The 21,395-nt window shown below is 40.4% G+C and overlaps 1 protein-coding gene across 4 annotated transcripts in view; it reads left to right on the top strand.

The window, feature by feature from the left end:
* LOC101359291 (neurotrimin) overlaps nt 1–21,395 on the top strand; it is a 1,230,303-nt gene that overhangs the window by 306,887 nt on the left and 902,021 nt on the right. The window lies entirely within an intron of this gene.

Genomic DNA, 21,395 nt, shown 5'->3' with positions numbered 1-21,395 from the left:
AGGATCCAAGGGGGGATTATGGAGAACTACGTGAGGATCCAAGGGGGGATTATGGAGAACTACGTGAGGATCCAAGGGGGGATTATGGAGAACTAAAAAAATAAATAAACACAAATACACAGAAGACTGTGGTGTCTGTGCCTAAACATAGACCCAAAGATCAAATGGCACCTCTATAGAAAAGGGAGCTACAAGAAGGGGCAGAGAGAACTCTTTCTATGTGGGATTTTGTGACATACGTGACACATATTTTGGAACCTAAACAGCAAAGGAAAAAGTCCTTTAAATTCTTTCTGGAAGCCTGGGAAGTGCACCTTGGTCAGGGAAGCTGTGTTCCTGGTAGGGCATCAGTAGCTGTGGCAGAGGTAGGCACCACCTTCAAGACATTTGCAGGAGTAGACATTGACAAAGTGGATATTAACAGAGGGTAGAGTCAGAATCAACTCAACAACAACAAAGGATAGGAGAAGATGTCCCTGGGTAGTACAAATGGTTAAAAACTAAACTACTAACTGAAAGGTTGGCAGTTCAAATCCACACAGAGGTACCTTGAAAGCAAGGCCTGGCAATCTACCTCCAAAAGATTGCAGTCTTGAAAACCCTACCAGGCACAGTTCTACTTTGACACACATGGGGTCACCATGAGTCAAAATTGATTCAGTGGCAACTTTTTAAAAGCATTTTTTAAGGACAGAGAGGACCATTTGCAGAGATTCAAATCAGTAAATCCAACACTCGTCTATCAGTTTGTTGTACTCTGGTGGCTTGTGTGTTGCTGTGATGCTGGAAGCTATGCCACCGGTATTTCAAATACTAGCAGGGCCACCCATGGTAGACAGTTTTCAGCATAGCTTCCAGACTAAGACAGACTAGGAAGAAGGATCTGGCAGTCTACTTCTGAAAAATTGGCCAGTGAAAACCTTATAAATAGCAGCGTTCATAGCAGCAATAGGAACATTGTCTGATATAGCTCAGACCAAGCAGTGTTCTCCTTCTGTTGTATGTAGGGTCGCTATGAGTCAGAGTTGGCTTGATGGCACCTAACAACAACAGCAAACCAGTAAATAGGGAAGATGTGGACAGGGAGTAAGTCCCTGTAATTGTGTAAGGGGTGGTCAAAAAGCCAGTGAATTCTACCTGTTAAAAATAATGTGACCTCATGTGTACCCACAGGCTGGCGAGGGCAAGGGAAAGATGAATAGAGACAAAATAGGTGAAAATGTGTTTTGATTATTTCATAGCTTGCATCATCACAAATAAACCAGCATCAAAGCTGTGATTCAGATCCCAAAGTATGTCCCTGCTCTAGTGTTGACTTCATTGCACAGAGACATCGTTCATTTGTTTGCTTAATCTAGCCTCTTATTCAAAAATGGTTGTGGAAAGAATGAACAAATAATTTATTTCTCATTTGAAAAGTTAATTCATTTATTTAATATTTAGTTTATTACTCTAAGTTGACGAGATTATTAAATTAACCATTGTTTGGTAGCCAAAATAGTACTGTGCAGACAGAATACAGATTGATTGTATCTATTCTGCAGCAATATAGTTAAGGAAAACCCAAGTTCAAGGAGGAAAAAAGGTGCGTCAAATCAGCTTCCATTCTTCCTCTGCGCCCCTTCTTCCCATCATGCTCAGTTGCAGACAGGATGAGAAGGCAGGCAGGTATCCTGACTTGCCCCTCCCCTGGGCCCTTGCCTTAATAACTCACCAGCACTTGTCTGTGGCAAGCTCTTGAGCTAATCAGCCAAGAAGTCAAACAGGCTTCTCTGCGGGTGTCAGTCATTCAGCATTTGTCTATTAAAACAGTTTATGTGTTTGTCACTAAGGCATGTTGTTATTAGGTGATGTTGAGTTGGTTTCTACTCAGAGTGACCCTGTGAACAACAGAACAAAACGCTGCCCTATCCTGCACCATTCTTACAATTGTCGCTATGTTTGAGCCCTCTTGCAGTCACTGTGTCAATTGATCTCCTTGAGGGTCTTCCTCTTTTTCACTGACCCTGTACTTTACCAAGCATAACGTCCTTCTTCAGGGACTGGTCCCTCCTGAAAACATGTCCAAGTACATGAGCTAAAGTCTTGCCATCCTTGCTGCTAAGGTGCATTCTGACTGTACTTCTTCCAAGACTTATTTGTTCCTTCTTCTGGCAGTCCGTGGTTTATTAAATATTCTTCACCAACACCATAATTCAAAGACATCAATTCTTCTTCAGTCTTCCTAATTCATTGTCCAGCTTTTGTTTGCATAAGAGGTGATTGAAAATACCATGGCTGGAGTCAGGCACACCTTAGTCCTCAAAGTGACATCTTTGCTTTTGAACAATTTAAAAGGGTCTTTTGCAGCAGATTTGCCCAATGCAATATGCCATTTGATTTCCTTTATTTATTTATTTTTTATTGTTGTACTTTAGATGGAGTACACATTTCAAGTTAGTCTCCCATAAAAAAATTTATACATACATTGTTATGTGACCCTAATTGCTCTCCCCATACTGTGACAGCACACTCTTCCTTTCCACCCCTGATTCCCCAGGTCCATTCAACCAGCTCCTAACCATCTCTGCCTTCCCATCTAATCTCCGGACAGAAGCTGCCCATTTAGTCTCTTGTATCTACTTGAGCTAAGAGACATACTTCTCATGAGTATCCGTTTATGTCCCACAGTCCAGTCCAATCCCTGTCTGAAGACTTGGGCTCGGAAATTGTTTTATTTCTGGGCTGATAGAGAATCTGGGGGCCGTGATTTCCAGGGTTCCTCCACTCTCACTCAGACCAGTAAGTCTGGTTTTCTTACTAGAATTTGAGTTCTGCACCCCACCTTTCTCCTGCTCCATCTGGAACTCTCTGTTATGTTCTCTGTCAGGGCAGTCATTGGTGGTAGCCAGGCACCATCTAGTTCTTCTGGTCTCAGGCTGATGAAGTCTCTGGTTTATGTGGCCCTTTCTATCTCTTGGGCTAATACTTTCCTTGTGACTTTGGTGTTCTTCATTCCAGGTGGTTGGGACCAACTGATGCATCTTAGATGGCCACTTGCAAGTTTTTAAGACCCCAGATGCCACTCACCAAAGTAGGATGCAGAACATTTTCTTAATAGGCTTTGTTATGCCAATTGACCTAGATGTCCCCTGAAAGCATGGTCCCTAGATCCTTACCCCTGCTACTCTGTCCTTCAAACTGTTTGATTGTATTGAGGAAACTTCTCAGCTTTGGTTTAGTCCAGTTGTGCTGACTTCCCCTGTAGTGTGTGCTGTCCTTCCCTTCATCTAAGATAAAACTTGTCTACTATCTAGTTAGTAAATAACCCTGACACTCCCTCCCCACCCTCGTAACAATCAAAGAATGTTTTCTTCTGTGTTTAAACCTTTTCTTGAGTTCTTATAATAGTGGTCTTATACAATATTTGTCCTTCTGTGACTGACTAAATTCATTCAGCTTAATGCCCTCCAGATTCCTCCATGTTATGTTTCACGGCTTCATCGTTGTTCTTTATCCTTGTGTAGTATTCCGTTGTGTGGATATACCATAATTTGTTTATCCATTCGTCTGTTGATGGGCACCTAGGTTGTTTCCATCTTTTTGCTGTTTTGAACAGTGCTGCAATGAACATGGGTGTGCATATATCTATTCGTGTGACGGCTCTTATTTCTCTGGGATATATTCCAAGGAGTGGGATTTGTGGATCATCTGATACATTTATTTCTAGCTTTTTAAGGAAGTGCCAAATCAATTTCCAAAGTGGTTGTTCCATTTTATATTCCCACCAACAGTGTATAAGTGTTCCTGTTTCTCCACAACCTTTGCAGCATTTATTATTTTGTGTTTTTTTGCATTAATGCTAGCCTTGTTGGGGTGAGATGATATCTCACTGTAGTTTTGATCCTCATTTCTCTGATGGCTAAAGACGTGACCATTTCTTCTTGTGTCTGTTAGCCACCTTTATATCGTTTTGGCAAAGTGCCTGTTCATATCCTTTGCCCATTTTTTAATTGGGTTATTTGTCTTTTTGTTGTTGAGGTTTTGCAGTATCTTGTAGATTTTAGAGATTAGACGCTGATCAGATTTGTCATAGCCAAAATTTTTTCCCCAGTCTGTAGGTTGCCTTTTTACTCTTGTGGTGAAGTTTTTTGATGAGCATAAGTGTTTGATTTTTAGGAGCTCCCAGTTATCTAGTCTCTCTTCTGGTGCTTTTGCATTGCTACTTATGGTTTGTATTGTGCTTATGCAATGTATTAAGGCTCCTAGCATTGTCCCCAGTGTTTCTTCCATGACCTTTGTCTTTTTTGATTTTATATTTAGGTCTTTGATCCATTTTTATTAGATTTTGTGCACAGTGTGAGGTATGGGTCTTGTTTCATTTTTTTGCAGGTGAATATCCAGTTACGCCGGCATCCTTTGTTAAAGAGACGGTCTTTTCCCCCAATTAATGGACTTTGGGTCTTTGTCAAATATCAGTTGCTCATAGGTGGATGAATTTATGTCTGGATTCTCAATTCTGTTCCATAGTTCTATGTATCTTTTGTTGTACCAGTACCGGGCTGTTTTGACTACTGTGGCAGTATAATAGTTTCTAAAATCAGGTAGTGTGAGGACTCCCACTTTGTTCCTCTTCTTCAGTAATGCTTTATTTATCCGGGGTCTCTTTCTTTCACATATTAAGTTGGTGATTTGTTTCTCCATCTCATTAAATAATGCCATTGGAATTTAGACTGGGATTGCATTGTATCTGTAGATCGCTTTGAGTAGAACTGATATTTTCACAATGCTGAGTCTTCCTAACTATAAGCAAGGTATGTTTTTCCACTTATGGAGGTCTCTTTTGGTTTCTTGCAGTAGTGTCTTGTACTTTTCCTTGATTGGTCTTTTATGTCTCTGGCTAGATTTATTCCTAAGTATTTTATCTTCTTGGGGTCTATTGTAAATGATATTGATTTGGTGATTTCTTCTTCAAGGTTCTGTTTGTTGATGTAAAGGAATCCAACTGATTTTTGTATGTTTATCTTGTATCCTGAAACTTTGCTGAAATCTTCTATTAGTTCTAGTAGTTTTCTTGTGGATTCTTTGGGGTTTTGTGTGTATAAGATCATATCATCTGCAAATAGAGATACTTTGACTTCATCCCTACAAATCTGGATGCCCTTTATTTCTTTTTCTAGCCTGATTGCTCTGGCTAGGACTGCCAGCACAATGTTGAATATGAGTGGTGATAAAGGGTGTCCTTGTCTGGTTCCCGTTCTCAAGGGGAATGCTTTCAAAGTCTCTCCATTTAGGATGATGTTGGCTCTTGGCTTTGTATAATGCCCTTAATTATATTGAGGAATTTCCCTTCTATTTCTATTTTGTTTAGAGTTTTTATCCTGAATGGGTGTTGGACTTTGTCAAATGCCTTTTCTACATGGATTGATAAGATCGTATGGTTCTAGTCTTTTTTTTATTTATGTGATAGATTACATTGATTGTTTTTCTAATGTTGAACCATCCCTGCATACCTGGTGTAAATCCCACTTGATCATGGTGAGTTATTTTTTTGATATGTTGCTGAATTCTATTGGCTAGAATTTTCTTGAGGATTTTTGAGTCAATGTTCATGAGGGATATTGCTCAGTAATTTTCTTTTTTTGTGGTATCTTTACCTGGTTTTGGTATCAGAGTTATGCTGGCTTCATAGAATGAGTTTGGGAGTAGTCCATCCTTTTCTATGCTCTGAAATACCTTTAGTAGTAGTGGTGTTAACACTTCTATGAATGTTTGGTAGAATTCTCCAGTGAAGCCATCCGGGCCAGGGCTTTTTTTTTGCTGGAGTTTTTCAATTACCTTTCCAATCTCTTCTTTTGTTATGGGTTTATTTAGTTGTTGTACCTTTGTTTGTGTTAGTTTAGGTAGGTAGTGAGTTTCTAGAAATTTGTCCATTTCCTCTAGGTTTTCAAATTTGTTAGAGTACAATTTGTCATAGTATTCTGTTATGATTCTTTTAATTTCAGTTGGGTCTGTTGTGTTATCACACATCTCATTTCTTATACAGGTTATTTGCTTCCTCTTCTGTTTTTCTTTTGTCAGTTTGGCCAATGGTTTATCAATTTTGTTGATCTTTTCAAAGAACCAGCTTTTGGTTTTGGTCTTGTTAACTCTTTCAATTGTTTTTCTATTCTCTATTTCATTTAATTCTGCTCTAATTCTTATTATTTCCTTTCTTCTGGTGCCTGAGGGCTTCTTTTGCTGCTCTCTTTCTCCTTGTCCCAGTTGTAGGTTTAATGTTTTGATTATGACCCTTTCTTCTTTTTGGATGTGTGCATTTATTTCTATCAACTGACCTCTAAGCACTACTTTTGCTCTGTCCCAAAGGTTCTGGTAGGATGTGTTTTCATTCCTGTTGTGATTTTATGAATTTATTTATTCCATCCTTAATTTCTTCTATAACCCAGTAGTTTTTGAGCAAGATGTTATTCAGTTTCCATGTGCTTGATTTTTTTCTTACTTTTTCTGTTGTTGATTTCTACTTTTATGGCTTTAAGGTCAGAAAAGATGCTTTGTAATATTTCATGCTTTGGATTTTGTTAGGGCTTGCTTTATGGCCTAATATGTGGTCCATTCTAGAGAATGTTCCATGTGCATTGGAACAGAAAGTATACTTGGCTGCTGTTGGGTGGAGTGCTCAGTATATGTCTATGAGATCATGTTGGTTGACTGTAGCATTTAGTTCTTCTTTGTCTTTGTTAAGCTGCTTTCTGGATGTTCTGTCCTTCACCGAAAGTGGTGTGTTGAAGTCTCCTGCTACTATTGTGGAGCTGTCTATCTCTCTTTTCAGTGCTGTTAGTTTGTTTTATGTATTTTGGAGCCCTGTCATTGGGTGCGTAAATATTTATTATAGTTATGTCCTCCTGGTGTGTTGATCCTTTAATCATTATACAGTGTCCTTCCTTATCCCTTGTGGTTTATTTTCCTTTAAAGTCTATTTTGTCAGAGATGAATATTGCCACTCCTGCTCTTTTTTGAGTGTTGTTTGCTTGATATATTTTTTTCCATCCTTTGAGTTTTAGTTTGTTTGTGTCTTTAAGTCTAAGGTGTGTCTCTTGTAGGCAGCATATAGATGGATCGTGTTTTTTTATCTAATCTGCCACTCACTGTCTCTTTATTGGTGCATTTAGTCCATTTACATTCAGCGTAATTATTGAAAGGTATGAGTTTAATGCTGTCATTTTGATGTCTTGTTTTGTGTGTTGTTCAGTTTCTTTGTTCCACTTAATTTTCTATGCTGAGTCATTTTTCTTTATGTATTTTCTTTTCATCTTTTTCATTATTGTTGAATTTGTGTTTGCTGAGTCTTTATATTTTTCTAGGTTTTTTATTTTCACTGGTAGGATTGTTAGTTTCCTTTGTATTTACCTTAATATTTACTCCTATTTTTCTGAGTTTATACCAGTCTTTTATTTCTTTATATCACCTTGACTTCCTCTCCATATTAAAAATCTATGTCTACATTTTTAAGTCCTTCTTTTTTGTTTTAATGTTGTCATCTTTTACATCTTGACATCTGTTTCCCTATTTTCAGTGTTCTAGCTTTGATTTATTTTTGTGCCTTCCCTCTCTGGGTTGATATCTGGTTGCTCTGTCCTGTGTTCTGTTCTTGCATTATTATCTGATGTTACTGATTTTCTAACCAGAGGACTCCCTTTAGTATTTCTTGTAATTTTGGTTTGGTTTTTGCAAATTCCCTAAACTTCTGTTTATCTGGAAACGCCCTAATTTCACCATCATATTTGAGAGATAGTTTTTCTGGGTATATAATTCTTGGCTGGCAGTTTTTTTCCTTCAAGGCTTTATATTTGTCATCTTATCTCCTTCTTGACTGCATGGTTTCTGCTGAGTAATCAGAGCTTATTCTTGTTGACTCTCCTTTGTAGATGACTTTTTGTTTATCCCTAACTGCTCTTAAAATTCTCTCTTTATCTTTGGTTTTGGCAAGTTTGATTATAATATGTCTTGGTGACTTTCTTTTGGGATCTACCTTTTGTGGGGTTTGATGGGCATCTTGGATAGCTATCATCTCATCTTTCATGATATCAGGGAAGTTTTCTGCCAACAAGTCTTCAACAATTCTCTCTGCATTTTCTGTTATCTCCCCCCTGTTCTGGTACTCCAATCACTCATAAGTTATTCCCACATAATTCTTAGGGTTTCCTCATTTTTTTAAATCCTTTTATCTGATTTTTCTACAAATAAGTTGGTGTCAAGTGCTTTACCTTCAATCTCACTAATTCTGACTTCCATTGCCTCATTTTCTGCTCGTATGACTTTCTATTGCGTTGTTTAATTCTGAAATTTCATTGTTAATCTTCTGGATTTCTGATTGCTGTCTTTCTAAGGATTCTTGTAGCCTGTCAAATTTGTCATTATGCTCTTCTCTAATCTTTTTAATTTCCTCTATTGAGTGTCTGTGTTTTGCTTAATTTCCTTCCTAATTTCTTGAAGTATTCTGTATATTAATGTTGTGTATTCTGCCTCTAGTAGTTCCAAGAAATTTTCCTCCTCTGTAAAATTTCTAGATGCTTCATTTTGAGAGCTTTCTGAAGCCATCTTGGATTGCCTCTTTATGTGATTTGATATGGACTGTTGTCTCCGAGCCATTAATAAGTTATTATATTTATTTATTTTAAGTTTGCTTACTGTGTCCTAGCTTCTTGTTTTGTTTTGATATGCCCCAATAGGCTGCTCATATGAGCTAGTTTGATTACTGGAACCTTTGAAGTGCTAATGTCTTGTCACCAGGTGGTTAGATCTGTTACTAGGTATGTGAGCTCAGATGCCCAAGTAGATAACCACCAAGTGTATGGTGTAGGCTCTCATTTACAGTCCTAGACAGGCATTGGTGATTGGTGTAGGCACAAGCATCTGGCTGCAGTAGGGGGACATACTCTGAGCAAGGCAGGGGGCTGAGGTTCCAGGAGGAAGGCGTGTCCCTGTTCCCTACAGTGCATAGGTGGGTGAGTTTTGCAGCCAGACTATGAGCACCCATTGCTGTTGGTTGTAAAGACTGGGGGGGCATCTCTTATTTATGGGCCCCTTTGGCAGGTGGCTATGTGGTATGGGTGGAGCCACCAGTCTTCAAGCCCCTGATGTGCTTAATGGTCAGAGCAGTGTCAAACATCAACAACCTGCCACTTCACAGCTAAACAGTTTAAATTAGACTTCACGTATATACCCTGTTGTACATCAGTAATGAGGGCCTACACTATTAAAATGGGCCTACACAAGTCTATGCAGGGGAAGGGCACTCAAAGTCCATGGATCCCTTATACCTGTGCCTAGTCAAAGGAGCTGTGCCTCCCCTGCCTTCCTGTCTTAGGGGAGCCGGCAGTTCATTCTTTTCCCCCTGTTTGTTAATTTGTTCACTCTCCAAAGCAGGGAGAATGGCTCTGGGCGTGTGACGGATCCTACTTCATTCCCAGGGGACTCGGCAATTGCTGAAGCTGATCTGGGACCCAGTGCAGTGCAGGGAGTAGGGAGGTAAATGGGAGAGGTTTTTCCCTAAAGGGGGTGTTTTTGGTCTGTGCAGTAGGCCATACACAAGTACTTATCTTTCATCTATCGAGGACTGCTTCTCATTGTTTCTGGGTGGCCGTGTAGACTCTCTGGTGCTGGGTCTCTCCCAGTGTGTAAAACATGCCTCCCGCGCACCATTGCTTCCTGCCTCACAGCTCACCCATGAGCTGATCAGGCCTGAAGGGCTCACACTCTTGCTGGTTCAGGTCTGGTAACTCCTCACTGCTTCCAAACTGTCTCTCCCTCCCCCTGCCACTCAGTCTGGTTCCTCAACTCTGCCTTTGACGTTCAGGGCTCCCAAATTGGCATATATAATTGATTCACTTGTTTTTTCCGGTCTTTGTTTTAAGAGGGTCCACTGGCCCCGCCTCCTCCGTCATTTGATTTCTTGACTGCTGCTTCTATGGAGGTTGATTGTGGATCCAAGTAAAATGAAATCCTTGACAACTTAAATCTTTTCTCCATTTATCATGATGTTGCTTATTGGTCCAGTTGTGAGGATTTTTGTTTTCTTTATCTTGAGGTGTAATCCATACTGAAGGCTGTAGTCTGTGATCTTCATCAGTAAGGCATAGGTTGCCTTTTGTCCAGGTGCTCTTGGTGGTACATTAGACTTCAACTCGGATTTTCCAGAATAAAAAAAGAAAAATGAAAGATACAAAAAAAGGAAAGAGTGGAATGGTTAGGAAAAACAACTTATCATAGACCTCCTAGAAAACACTCAAAGTATGGATAGGAGGGGCACACGTGTGAGCAGGCATTACTCCACACTGGCCTTTTCCTTTGAAGTTCCTTCCAGATGAGCTCACCTTCTAACAGAGAGACTCCATTAAGTGGTGATGTGGTCCTAGCACATAGAGTTCAGAGTTCACAATCACAAGATCCATATGACCCCCGACCTTACCAGTTGATAGATGGGTGACCTTGGGCAAGTCTCTTTACCATCATCTGTCTATGTGGATGACATCACTACCTCCCAGGACTGTTTGAGAATCAAATGAAATACGTGTGAAGAGGCTTTGCAGCCAGTTAAGCCATTTACAAATACTGGGTGTCATTAACGTAAGATTCTTTGGTTCTTTACTGACTAAAAGCCCTTGACGAGACTCCAAGACAGACACCATACTGAACACCAAATTCCATTTTATACAAAATCACACTAGAGAGCCCAAAGTACTTCCATTTTAAAGCCCTATCTTCTGTGGCTTGCATATTTAAATGAAAAATCATTTGGAGAGCTGAATGCTTGCAGCAAGACAGCAGTGACTAAATAAATAATCAGCAAAGGATTAGGCCCCATACAGAGGAGGATGCCAAGCACCTGCCGTGATACCAGCCGTGATACCATCCTGGGAAGGACAGGGGCTGGCAGTCCTCCTGCTCAGTAGTGTTCCCCGGGGGCTGGGACCCGCTGCTCCTGGAGGAAGCATAATTAGGCACCTAATGTGTATGAGGGTGTGGAAAGGAGTTAGTGGCATGTGTTTGTTTTTTAACTTATCCTTTTTTTAATCTTGACTTTCCTCTGCTGTTAGCCAGAGAGAAGCCTCATGATGATCTTACTCTTGGATAAGATGAAATGGAGGGCATATCTGGAAGCTCAGATTTTGAGTCCCCACATCAATTCTTATCCAGAAGAGGCAGCTACTTTGACAAAGATAGCTAACAACACTTCTGATTCTGTGAAAGGAGCTGATGGCCATGGCAGGGACATTTGCTCACAGTTTCTTGGGGCATGTTATCCTCTGCATAAAGGCTCTGTCCTCTCGTTTGTACTTGAAGAGGCAGCTGGATGGCGGGGCTGAGTTCAGTGTTCCCAGCCCTGCCCTACTTCATGGGGGCAATGCTCTAGCATGTATGATAGTGAAGTCTAGCCTGAGATGCTATCCATTTGTATCCCACCCATTTTTTAAGGAATGCATTTTCCAAGGCAGCATGGGTAGCAGGTGAGTTCTGGACTTTGATGTCAGGGTTCTGATCCAACCTTTCCCCATGACCAGCTGTGTGATGTGGGCTACTTTAGTATTCTTATCTACAAAATGGACATTCCACCATTAACCTCACAGAGCAGTTGTGAGCATTATATGTGTTAATACCAATAAAGAAGATGGTACCTGCCATCTAGAAAGCTGTTACCATCACAGGTAGTTCCCTGGATGTTCCCACCACCCTTGATGGCCTTTTCTCTGAACTGCCATGGCCCTGCTGCACTATCTTAGATGAGTTGCAAGCGCCTTGTAGTATTTGTTATTTCATTAGTGCATGCCTTTGAGGGTAGGACTCATGCCCACTCATACCTTTGTGTCCCTTGTAGAACTTAGCATTTGCTGAGCACAGGATAGATATTTAACACTTGACTAATTTGTTAGCACTTGTCTATTTTGTTTCATGAACAGTGGAATTGTGAAGTTAGAAGTTACCCACCCATGCTGATCATGAAGTAACCCCTGGCCCACATGAAGCGTGGGCCACTCTGTCTATGACTCTGCTTCAGTCTGCTGTGTACATTCACTCATTCCCTTAGTAACTATGTATCACAGGGTGCTGGTGGCGCTGGGCATGGCCGGAAAAGTTTTGCCTCCACAGAGTGGCCTGGGCTTTCATCATCAGTCTCTGTTAAGTATTATTGCTCCCTCAAAAAAGAAATTGTAAATAATTCGAAGTTCTTAGAGATCACCATAACCAGAAAAACTTGGTGGTGTGTAAATAAAAGCCTACAAATTATTATGTTTAACTTTTATTGAGCCATTTCATTGAACTGGAAACAGAGCTACAGAATTAGATGCTCCCCACTACCTATTGATCTTATTTGTCTCTTAGGAAGAAAGCAATGATGTGGAGAAACCACCTCATTTAAAAACAAAAAACAAAAAACATGCTTGTGCTCTTTTTAAAGTGTGTTAAATGATCATATTCTTTGGAGACACCTATGTCCCTTTAGAAGTACATAACTACATCAGAGGCTAAGATGTAAATGCTTTGAGGAAGCTGCTGTTTATTATTTAATAAACTTAAGCTTTTTCCTTTACATTCTTAAAGTCAAAGAGGTGGTTCAAGTAGAGGAAGGGCTAGTGCGGCCACTTGTTCCAACAATCTGGGATTGAGGGAATTCCCAGAACTTGGGGTTCCTGTGCCAAAACTGGAAAAGCCCTGGGTAATCCAGTAGGGTTGGCTACCTAATAACGCCCTCCACTGATTGACCATAAGGAACTCCCCGTGTAGAAGAACAGCTTTCTTATTCCAGTCTTGTAACTGGTAAGGGAAAAAAAGGAATTTTCAAGATTCAGGGTTGATTAAAATGCACAGAGTCCTTTCTTGGGATTAACAGAAATTAGCTCTATGGAGATTTTTTTTTCCTAGTGAAATAGAAAAGAAAGAATGAATGAAAGGACGGGAGGAGTAAGAGAGGGAGGAAGGAAAAAAGGCTTCAAATACCTTTCCTTTTTTTCGGAAAAATGTATTTGGGTATAACATACATATAGCCAAGTACCCAGAACACCAGCTCAATGAATTGTCATAAATGAACACACCCATACAGCCAGCCCTCAGATTAAGAGACAGAATACAGCACACCAGAAACCCCAAAACTCTTACACGGTCACAACCCATTTTCCCACAAGTAAACCTCCACCTTAGGCTTCCACCGCCTTAGATAAGGGTCCTGCTTTTCAGCTGATATGAAGGGGATCATGCAGAGTGCTCTCCTCTATGGCTGGCTGCTTCTGTTTGCCATTGTGTTTGTGAGAGTCAGTCCCATTGTTGCCTGTTTTGGGTGGTATTCTCAACACCGTGTAGTATCCCATTGTGCAAATACGCTGCACATCATTTCTGTATTGTACTTCTCAAGGGGGATTTGGGTAGTTTCCACCTTTTAGCTATTACACATAGCTCTGCCATGAATATTTTTGTACAAGCCTTTGGTGAAAATATGCCCTTATTTTTACGCAAGTATACCCACTCACTTACACTTTAATTATGAGAATCCAAGAGTTTTTACAAACATAAGAATTTTTCCAACAAAGACTCATAAAAGTTCAAACACATGTAGAGAATATACCTATTAAATAGTAGTAAGAAAAATACCTAATTATGCCAAGACATTTATGTTTCTTCAGATATGCCTTTGTAGTAATCAGTAATTACTGCAGTACTAATAATTAGTGATAATACAAGTGCATATTAATTATCAGTGATAGTAAATACAATGCTTTTTTTGTTTTGTTTTGTTTTTGGTAAAGAGTTCTATTTTATCACCAAAATATGTGAAATTAATATTAATGATTGAACTACACCATTAGGAAATTTTGTTGTTCCTCCACACAAAGGCAGTTTACCTCAGCTGCAAGCAAAATACTCCTCCACAGGAACGGAACAGCTTCTGAAATGCTAGTCTTGCTGCAGCTCCACATACAAAAGTGACAGCAAGCAGTACAAACTGGAAGGCAGAGGGAGCAGACAGGCAGGAATAGGGAGACAATGCTAGCCTCACTCTAATGATTTGGATGGAATCAAAGAATCCACAAAGGGGCCAGGACTTCAAGACAATCTATATTATTCTCAGCCTGTGACCTGGAAAGAGCCCTCTTACATGGCCCTGTTCTCCTTAAGGAAGCAATTTTCATCCTTTGCTTCTTAGTTTGCTGAGAAAGCAATAAATGATAGATAGATAGACAGACACAGAGAGAAAGAGATGATAGACAGGTAGACAGACAGATACATAAATGGCTCAGCACTCTCTCCCCCCATTGCTTTCCCCACCTGCCTCAAACCATAGCAAACTGTAAGCCACCTCATGAATTACAGCTGCCTTGGCAAACCCACTGCCTTCCAGTCGATTCTGACTCATAGTGACCGTATAGGACAGAGTAGAACTGCCTCCTAGGGTTTCCAAGGCTGTAAATCTTTAAGGAAGCAGGCTGCCTCATCTTTCCCCTGTGAAGTGGCTGGTGAGTTCGAACTGCTAACCTTTTGGTCAGCAGCCAAGCGCTTTAACCACTGTGCCACCAGGGCTCGTTGTTTTGGCAAAAGCTCCCAGGAATCTATGCTTATCACACTTCCGTTAACCCAGAGATAAGATAATGAGATGCAAGGCTCCAGTGTGTTTCACAAGCTGGTTGGCTCCGGCAGGCCAGTGGAGGAGCGCAGGGGCTGGATGGGATATTAATTAATGCTAAAAGACACAGTTTGACGGGGCAACAAAATTTCGATTTTAACAATCTCTAACTCTCTTGTACCACGAGCACCGTGACTCTCCAGGTGTTTCTTCCTGACAGGAAGTTGCTATTTGTGCATGAAGTAAAGCAGGCTGTTTTTTTCAGGTGGGGGGAGGAGGAGGTGGGGCATGGAGGAATAAAAATGTCCCTGCCTTACTGGAAAGCAAGGGAATGCCTGGAGTACCTCTTAAAAGAAACTGTAAAACTGGAGGAAAGTGAAGTTGGCATCATGTTATAGCAAGAGTACCTGAGGCAAGATGGAGGAACATGGGGTGAAGGAGCCAGACTGAACCAGAATCCCAGACCATGTCGCCTCTGTGACTACTGGAGAAAAACGTGCCCTTGTCAAGGGCATATTTCAGCCTTATCTTTCCAGTACCATCAGGAGTCCTTTTTGTAACAGGGATTTCCCTCTGGGAAACAAATACAGGTTCTAGTGATTCTTGGGCAAAGGGAATATAACCCCCAGGGGAGAACAAGTACCTGTTATTCCCACACACACAGTTTACATCCTAAGTCCCCTGAAGCCCACACATCTATGACAATACCTGTGTTTGTGAAGGAGATGTCCACTATTCAAGGCTGAGAAACTTCACATTCTGCTCAAGATTGCTTGGAATGTTTGGCAGACCCGCCAACCAGGTGAGGGAACCAACAAGACCTATCTTCTGAGAAAGGGTGCAGAGAGGACAGGAGGAGACGAAAATCTTCCACACTTGATACACTCTGGAATCAGCAGGAGATTAAGAGACAGTGTCAAACTGATTCATAGATTCTCCTCAGTGACTGCTTCACTGAGGCTACGAACTTTAGTGGCAATAGATAAGGCAATTAATCTGTAAGGAAGGAGTGTTGGATGGAAGTCGGCCACATACAAGCTGTGTGAACTTGGGAAAGTTAACTAACATCTCCAAAACTGTTTTTTCCTCTGCCAAATATGGAGAATAATAGCTATTAATAGTTCACAAATACTATTTTAATGTGATATTGCATTTGGCAAAGTGTTCGGCATGTAATAAGTGCTTAATAAACATGATTGTTACTAAGAATATTTTAAACTTTGTCAGATCCTTTGCTCAAGCACATAGAAATTTGAAAAGCTTTTAGGTAGAATCAAAAGTGTGAGTGTGTTTGTGCTTGTGTGTGTGCTAGAGTGTCAGAACCAGGGGTGTGGAACAAAGGCAAACAGAATTAGAAGAGATGGACACAGATCCCACACAGAGGTAGCTGACTTACTCATTTTGGGGGCCATCCAGTGTGCGGAGTTGGGGGGAAGGTGAGGAATGGAGACTAAGTTTAAAGGAGCATCTGGAGGCAGATTCTGTATCCCCGTGCAGCTCAGTGCTCTTGCAGGCATGGTGGACCAGGTACAGAGAGATCTTGGACACTGCCCTAGTGAAGCTTTCACTGAAGGTTTGTGGAATTTTTCTATCAGCCCTTTAAATGAAGATGACAGAGGTCTTCCCAGAGACTTAATAACAGATTTAATGAAGAGTAAAGCCACATGGCTCAAATACATTAAAGATTTTTCTTTTTTTTTGTGTCTGTAGAACCAGAAGAGAATGCGTAAGTCATTCCATTCAAGGCTGTCTTAGTCTGATAATGTCCAGTTGTGACTGAATGAAGCCAGGCTTCAACCTAAGCCAAAAAAAAGTTATATCACTCCCCACCCACCACCATTCCAAATTTGCATGGCCATCCAACATCTGAAATGGTTTTATACTTGAAAAAGTTGTCTATCCTTACCTGAGGGACAGCTCATCTCTGAGCAGATCGCTGTGTGAACAGGCGGCTCTATGGTGAGGAAATGGGCCAGCATGAGTATCCATACATTGAATAATTGGGTAGCTGGGAGCATGGGACACTCTGTTGACTATTGCTCACACTTATCTGCTTAAAATTGCTTCTGCTGATGGAAGCCCCAGGAAGAAAGAAGCTTGATTACAAGAATTGCCCTGGAGGATGCATGGATACATGCACACAATTTCAAAATGGGAGTATTTACATTTGGATGTTTCAGCTGAAGAGAAGACAAAACTTCGCTTGTTTTCCATTACACCCACAGTTTGTGTGCAAGAATAAAGGATACAAATTTGCATTTTGCTAAAGGAGGTGTATCAATTAGGATTGGGTTTAGCTGCAAGTAATAGAAATCTGAATTAAAACGGCTTAAATAATGCAGACATCCATTTTTTTGAAGTAAAGTTTTAAAGCTAGGTAGCCCAGGGCTGGTATGGTGGCTCTGTAGTGAGCCTGGTCTCAGACTACGCCAGCTTCCTCTGCACCACCCCTCGAGTGTGGCTCCAGAAATAACAGAATTCACCTTCCAAGCAGCACACAGGGAGGAGGAATGTCCAAGGGCATAGGCTTACACACAACCCTTTTCTGGCTGGAACTTAATGATGTGGTTACACCAGACTCCAAAGGAGGTAGGGCCACATGTTCCACTAAAAATTAAGGATTTTATAGGCAGAAAGTTAGCAATCTCTGCCTTGAATCTTTTAAGATCCGAGCATCTGATATTCCCAGGAGTGAATGCTTCTTAAATATTTTTTCTCTTCTTAACCACCATTTGCTCTCTTGTGAGTAATGATAACATCCAAAATTTGGGTAAGTCTTTTTTAATTGAATCTAAAGAAAACCTTGGAAGCTTTTGGGTTTGTTTGACTGTTTCACATTCTTGGTATTTCTCTTTCCCATACACTGCTTGAGTTGAATGAAATCTTTTTCTTAAGAGGCTTCTTGTTGTTGCTAGCTGAAGTCAAGTCAGCCCCTGACTCATAGTGACACTATATGTTACAGAGCAGAACTGCTCCATAGAATTTTCTTGGCTGTGATCTTTATGGAAGCAGCTTTCCAGGCCTTTTTCCATGGTACCACTGGGTAGGTTCTAATTGCCAGCCTTTAGGTTGGCAGGTGAGCAAAAACCACTGGCGCCCCCCAGGCTCCTTAAGAGGTTACTAGTACTGATACTTAATTTCTCAAGTTATTTCTTCATTTGTCTCCGAAGTGCTTATCAACCCATAACTGGGAATGGAGCATGCATCCTCTGGGTACAGACCATATATACTAGTAATGGATGTGATCTACAGTCAGAAAATAGGCAGGAGTCAAGAACACTTACAATAAGAAACTGAGCTTCTTTCTTTGCTATAACCCTCCTAGGTCAGATCGTAATAATCGTCTTTTGTACTGGGATCTCTAGAGATTAATTAGTTATAGATATTGAAGGTTGAGCCTTTTATTGAATCTTTTTTCTCTCCTTATCTCTGGCAAATGGTATGAAATTTTAACTAGGATTTGTTAAGGATATAATTTTTTTTTTTAATTTGAAAACCTGATTTTTAATGGCAACTTTGTGATACTAGTCTTCAGAGCAAGGGGACCAGTTTGGATTAAAAAAATACTAAAAGTGAAGCATGCTTTTAGTAACCCAAAGCTTCACCACATTTTTACTGTCTGGTATGCCCCACAATGACCAGTCGTCATTTCATTTCTCTCTGGTGAACTCTGTTCTGTTGATCACCTTGAAGTCAAATGATTGAGGTAGTACAACATAGGGGTTAGGAACCAAGCACAGATTTGGAACTATAGTTCACAGATTTCAGTTTTACACTGACTCCTACTAAAAATGTGATTTTTAGAATTTCATCTGCTAAATGACAATATAATACTTATTGCTGGTGTTTGGTGTTAGGTGCCATCGAGTTGTTTGCAACTCATAGCAACCCTTTGTACCACACAATGAAACACTGCCTGGTCCTGCGCCATGATCACAATTGTTGTTATGCTTGAGCCCATTGTTGTAGCCACTGTGTCAATCCATCTCATTAAGGATCTTCCTCTTTTTCTCTGACCCTCTGCTTTAACAAGCATGATGTCCTTCTCCAGGGATTGATCCCTCCTGATAACATGTCCAAACTATGTAAGATGTAGTCTCACCAGCCTTCCTTCTAAGGAGCATACTGCTTGTACGCCTTCCAAGACAGATTTGTTCGTTCTTTTGGAAGTCCATAGTATATTCAATATTCTTCACCAACACCACAATTAAAAGGCATCAATTCTTCTTTGGTCTTCCTTATTCATTGTTCAGCTTTCACATGTGTATGATGTGATTGAAAATACCATAGCTTGGGTCAGGTGCACCTTAGTCTTCAAGGTTGTTTTCAACACGTTAAAGAGGTCTTTTGCAGCATATTTACCCAATGCAATGCATCTTTTGATTTCCTGACCGCTGCTTCCATGGGTGTTGATTGTGGATCCAAGTGAAAAGAAATCCTTGACAACTTCAATCTTTTCTCTGTTTATTAAGATGTTGCTTACTGGTCCAGTTGTGAGGATTTTTGTTTTCTTTATGTTGAGGTGTAATCCATACTGAAGGCTGTGGTCTTCATCAGTAAGTGATTCAAGTCCTCTTCACTTTCAGCAAGCAAGGTTATGTCATCTGCATGATGCAGGTTGTTAGTGAGTCTTCCTCCAATCCCGATGCCCATTCTTCTTCATACAGTCCAGCTTCTCGGCTTATTTGCTCAGCATACAGATCGAATAAGTACGGTGAAAGGATACAACCCTGACGCACACCTTTCCTGAATTTCAACCACGCAGTATCCCTTTGTTCTGTCCGACCAACTGCCTCTTTATCTATGTACAGGTTCCTCATGAGCACAATTAAGTGTTCTGCAATTTCCCATTTTTCACAATGTTATACATAATTTGTTATGATCCACACAGTCGAATGCCTTTGCATAGTCAATAAAACACAGGCAAGCATCTTTCTGGTATTCTCTGCTTTCAGCCATGATCCATCTGACATCAGCAATGTTATCTCTGGTTTCATGTCCTCTTCTGAATCTGGCCTGAATTCTGGTAGTTCCTTTTTGATATACTGCTGCAGCTGCTTTTTAATGCTCTTCAACAAAGTTTTACTTGTGTGTGATATTCATGATATTGTTCGATAATTTCTGTATTCAGTTGGATCATCTTTCTTGCGAATAGGTATAAATATGGATCTATTCCAGTTGGTTGGCTAGGTAGCTGCCTTCCAAATTTCTTTGCATAGACGTGTGAGCACTTCAGTGTTGCATCAGTTTGTGGAAACATCTCAACTGATATTCCATCAATTCCTGGAGCCTTGTTTTTCACCAATGTCTTTAGTGCAGCTTGGACTTCTTCCTTCGCTACCATCGGTTCTTGAACATACGCTGCCTCTTGAAATGGTTGAACATCGACCAATTATTTTTGGTATAATGACTCTATGTATTCCTTTCATCTTCTTTAGATGCTTCCTGCATCGTTTAATATTTTCCTCATAGAATCCTTCACTATTGCAACTCAAGGCTTGAATTTTTTCTTCCATTTTTTCAGCTTGAGAAATGCCAAGCATGTTCTTCCCTTTTGGTTTTCTGTCTCCAGCTCTTTGTACATGTCGTTATAATACTTTACTTTGTCTTCTCGAGCCATCCTTTGAAATCTTCCGTTCAGTTCTTTTACTTTATCATTTCTTCCTTTTGCTTTAGCTACTTGATGTTGAAGAGCAAGTTTCAGAGTCTCTTCTGACATCCATTTTGATCTTTTCTTTCCTTCCTGTCTTTTAAATGATCTCTTGCTTTCTTCATGTATGATATCCTTGATGTCATTCCGCAACTCAACTGGTCTTCGGTCATTAGCGTTCAACGCTTCAAATCTAGTCTTGAGATGGTCTCTAAATTCAGGTGGGATATACTCAAAGCGTACATTGGCTCTAGTAGACTTGTTCTAATTTTCTTCAGTTTCCGCTTGAACTTGCATATGAGCAATTCATAGGCGGTTCCACAGTTGGCCCCTGTCCTTGTTCTGACTGATAACATTGAGCTTTTCCGTTGTCTCTTTCCACAGATGTAGTCCATTTCATTCCTGTATATTCCATCTGGTGAGTTCCATGTGTATAGTCACTGTTTATGTTGGTGAAAAAAGGTATCTGCAATGAAGAAGTCATTGGTCTTGCAAAATTCTATCACGTGATCTCCAGCATCGTTTCTACCACCAAGGCCATATTTTCCAACTACCAATCCTTCTTTGTTTTCAGCTTTCACTTTCCAATCACCAGTAATTATCAATGCATCCTGATTGAATGTTCAATCAATTTCAGACTGCAGAAGCTGGTAAAAATCTTAAATTTCTTCATCTTTGGCCTTAGTAGCTGATGGGTAAATTTGAATAATAGTCATATTAACTGGTCTTCCTTGTAGGTGTATGGATATTATCCTATCACTGACAGTGTTGTACTTTAGGATAGGTATTGGAATGTTATTTTTGACACTGAATGTGACGCCATTCCTCTTCAAGTTGTCATTCCTGGCATAGTAGACCATATGATTGTCTGATTCAGAATGGTCAATACCAGTCCATTTCAGCTCACTGATGCCAAGGTTATAGATGTTTATGCATTCTATTTCATTTTTGACGATTTCCAATTTCCCTAGCTTCATACTTCATACATTCCACGTTCTGATTATTAATGGATGTTTGCAGCTGTTTCTTCTCATTTTGAGTCATGCCACATCAGCAAATGAAAGTCCCAAAAGCTTGACTTCATCCTTGTCATTAAAGTTGACTCTACTTTGAGGAGGCAGCTCTTCCCCAGTTGTCTTTTGAGTGCCTTCC

The sequence above is a fragment of the Trichechus manatus genome, unplaced genomic scaffold, assembly GCF_000243295.1.
Source record: "Trichechus manatus latirostris isolate Lorelei unplaced genomic scaffold, TriManLat1.0 scaffold00064, whole genome shotgun sequence".
NCBI lineage: Eukaryota > Metazoa > Chordata > Mammalia > Sirenia > Trichechidae > Trichechus > Trichechus manatus.
The sequence above is the reverse complement of the archived record's forward strand: the minus strand, read 5'-3'. Positions and strand labels throughout refer to the sequence as shown.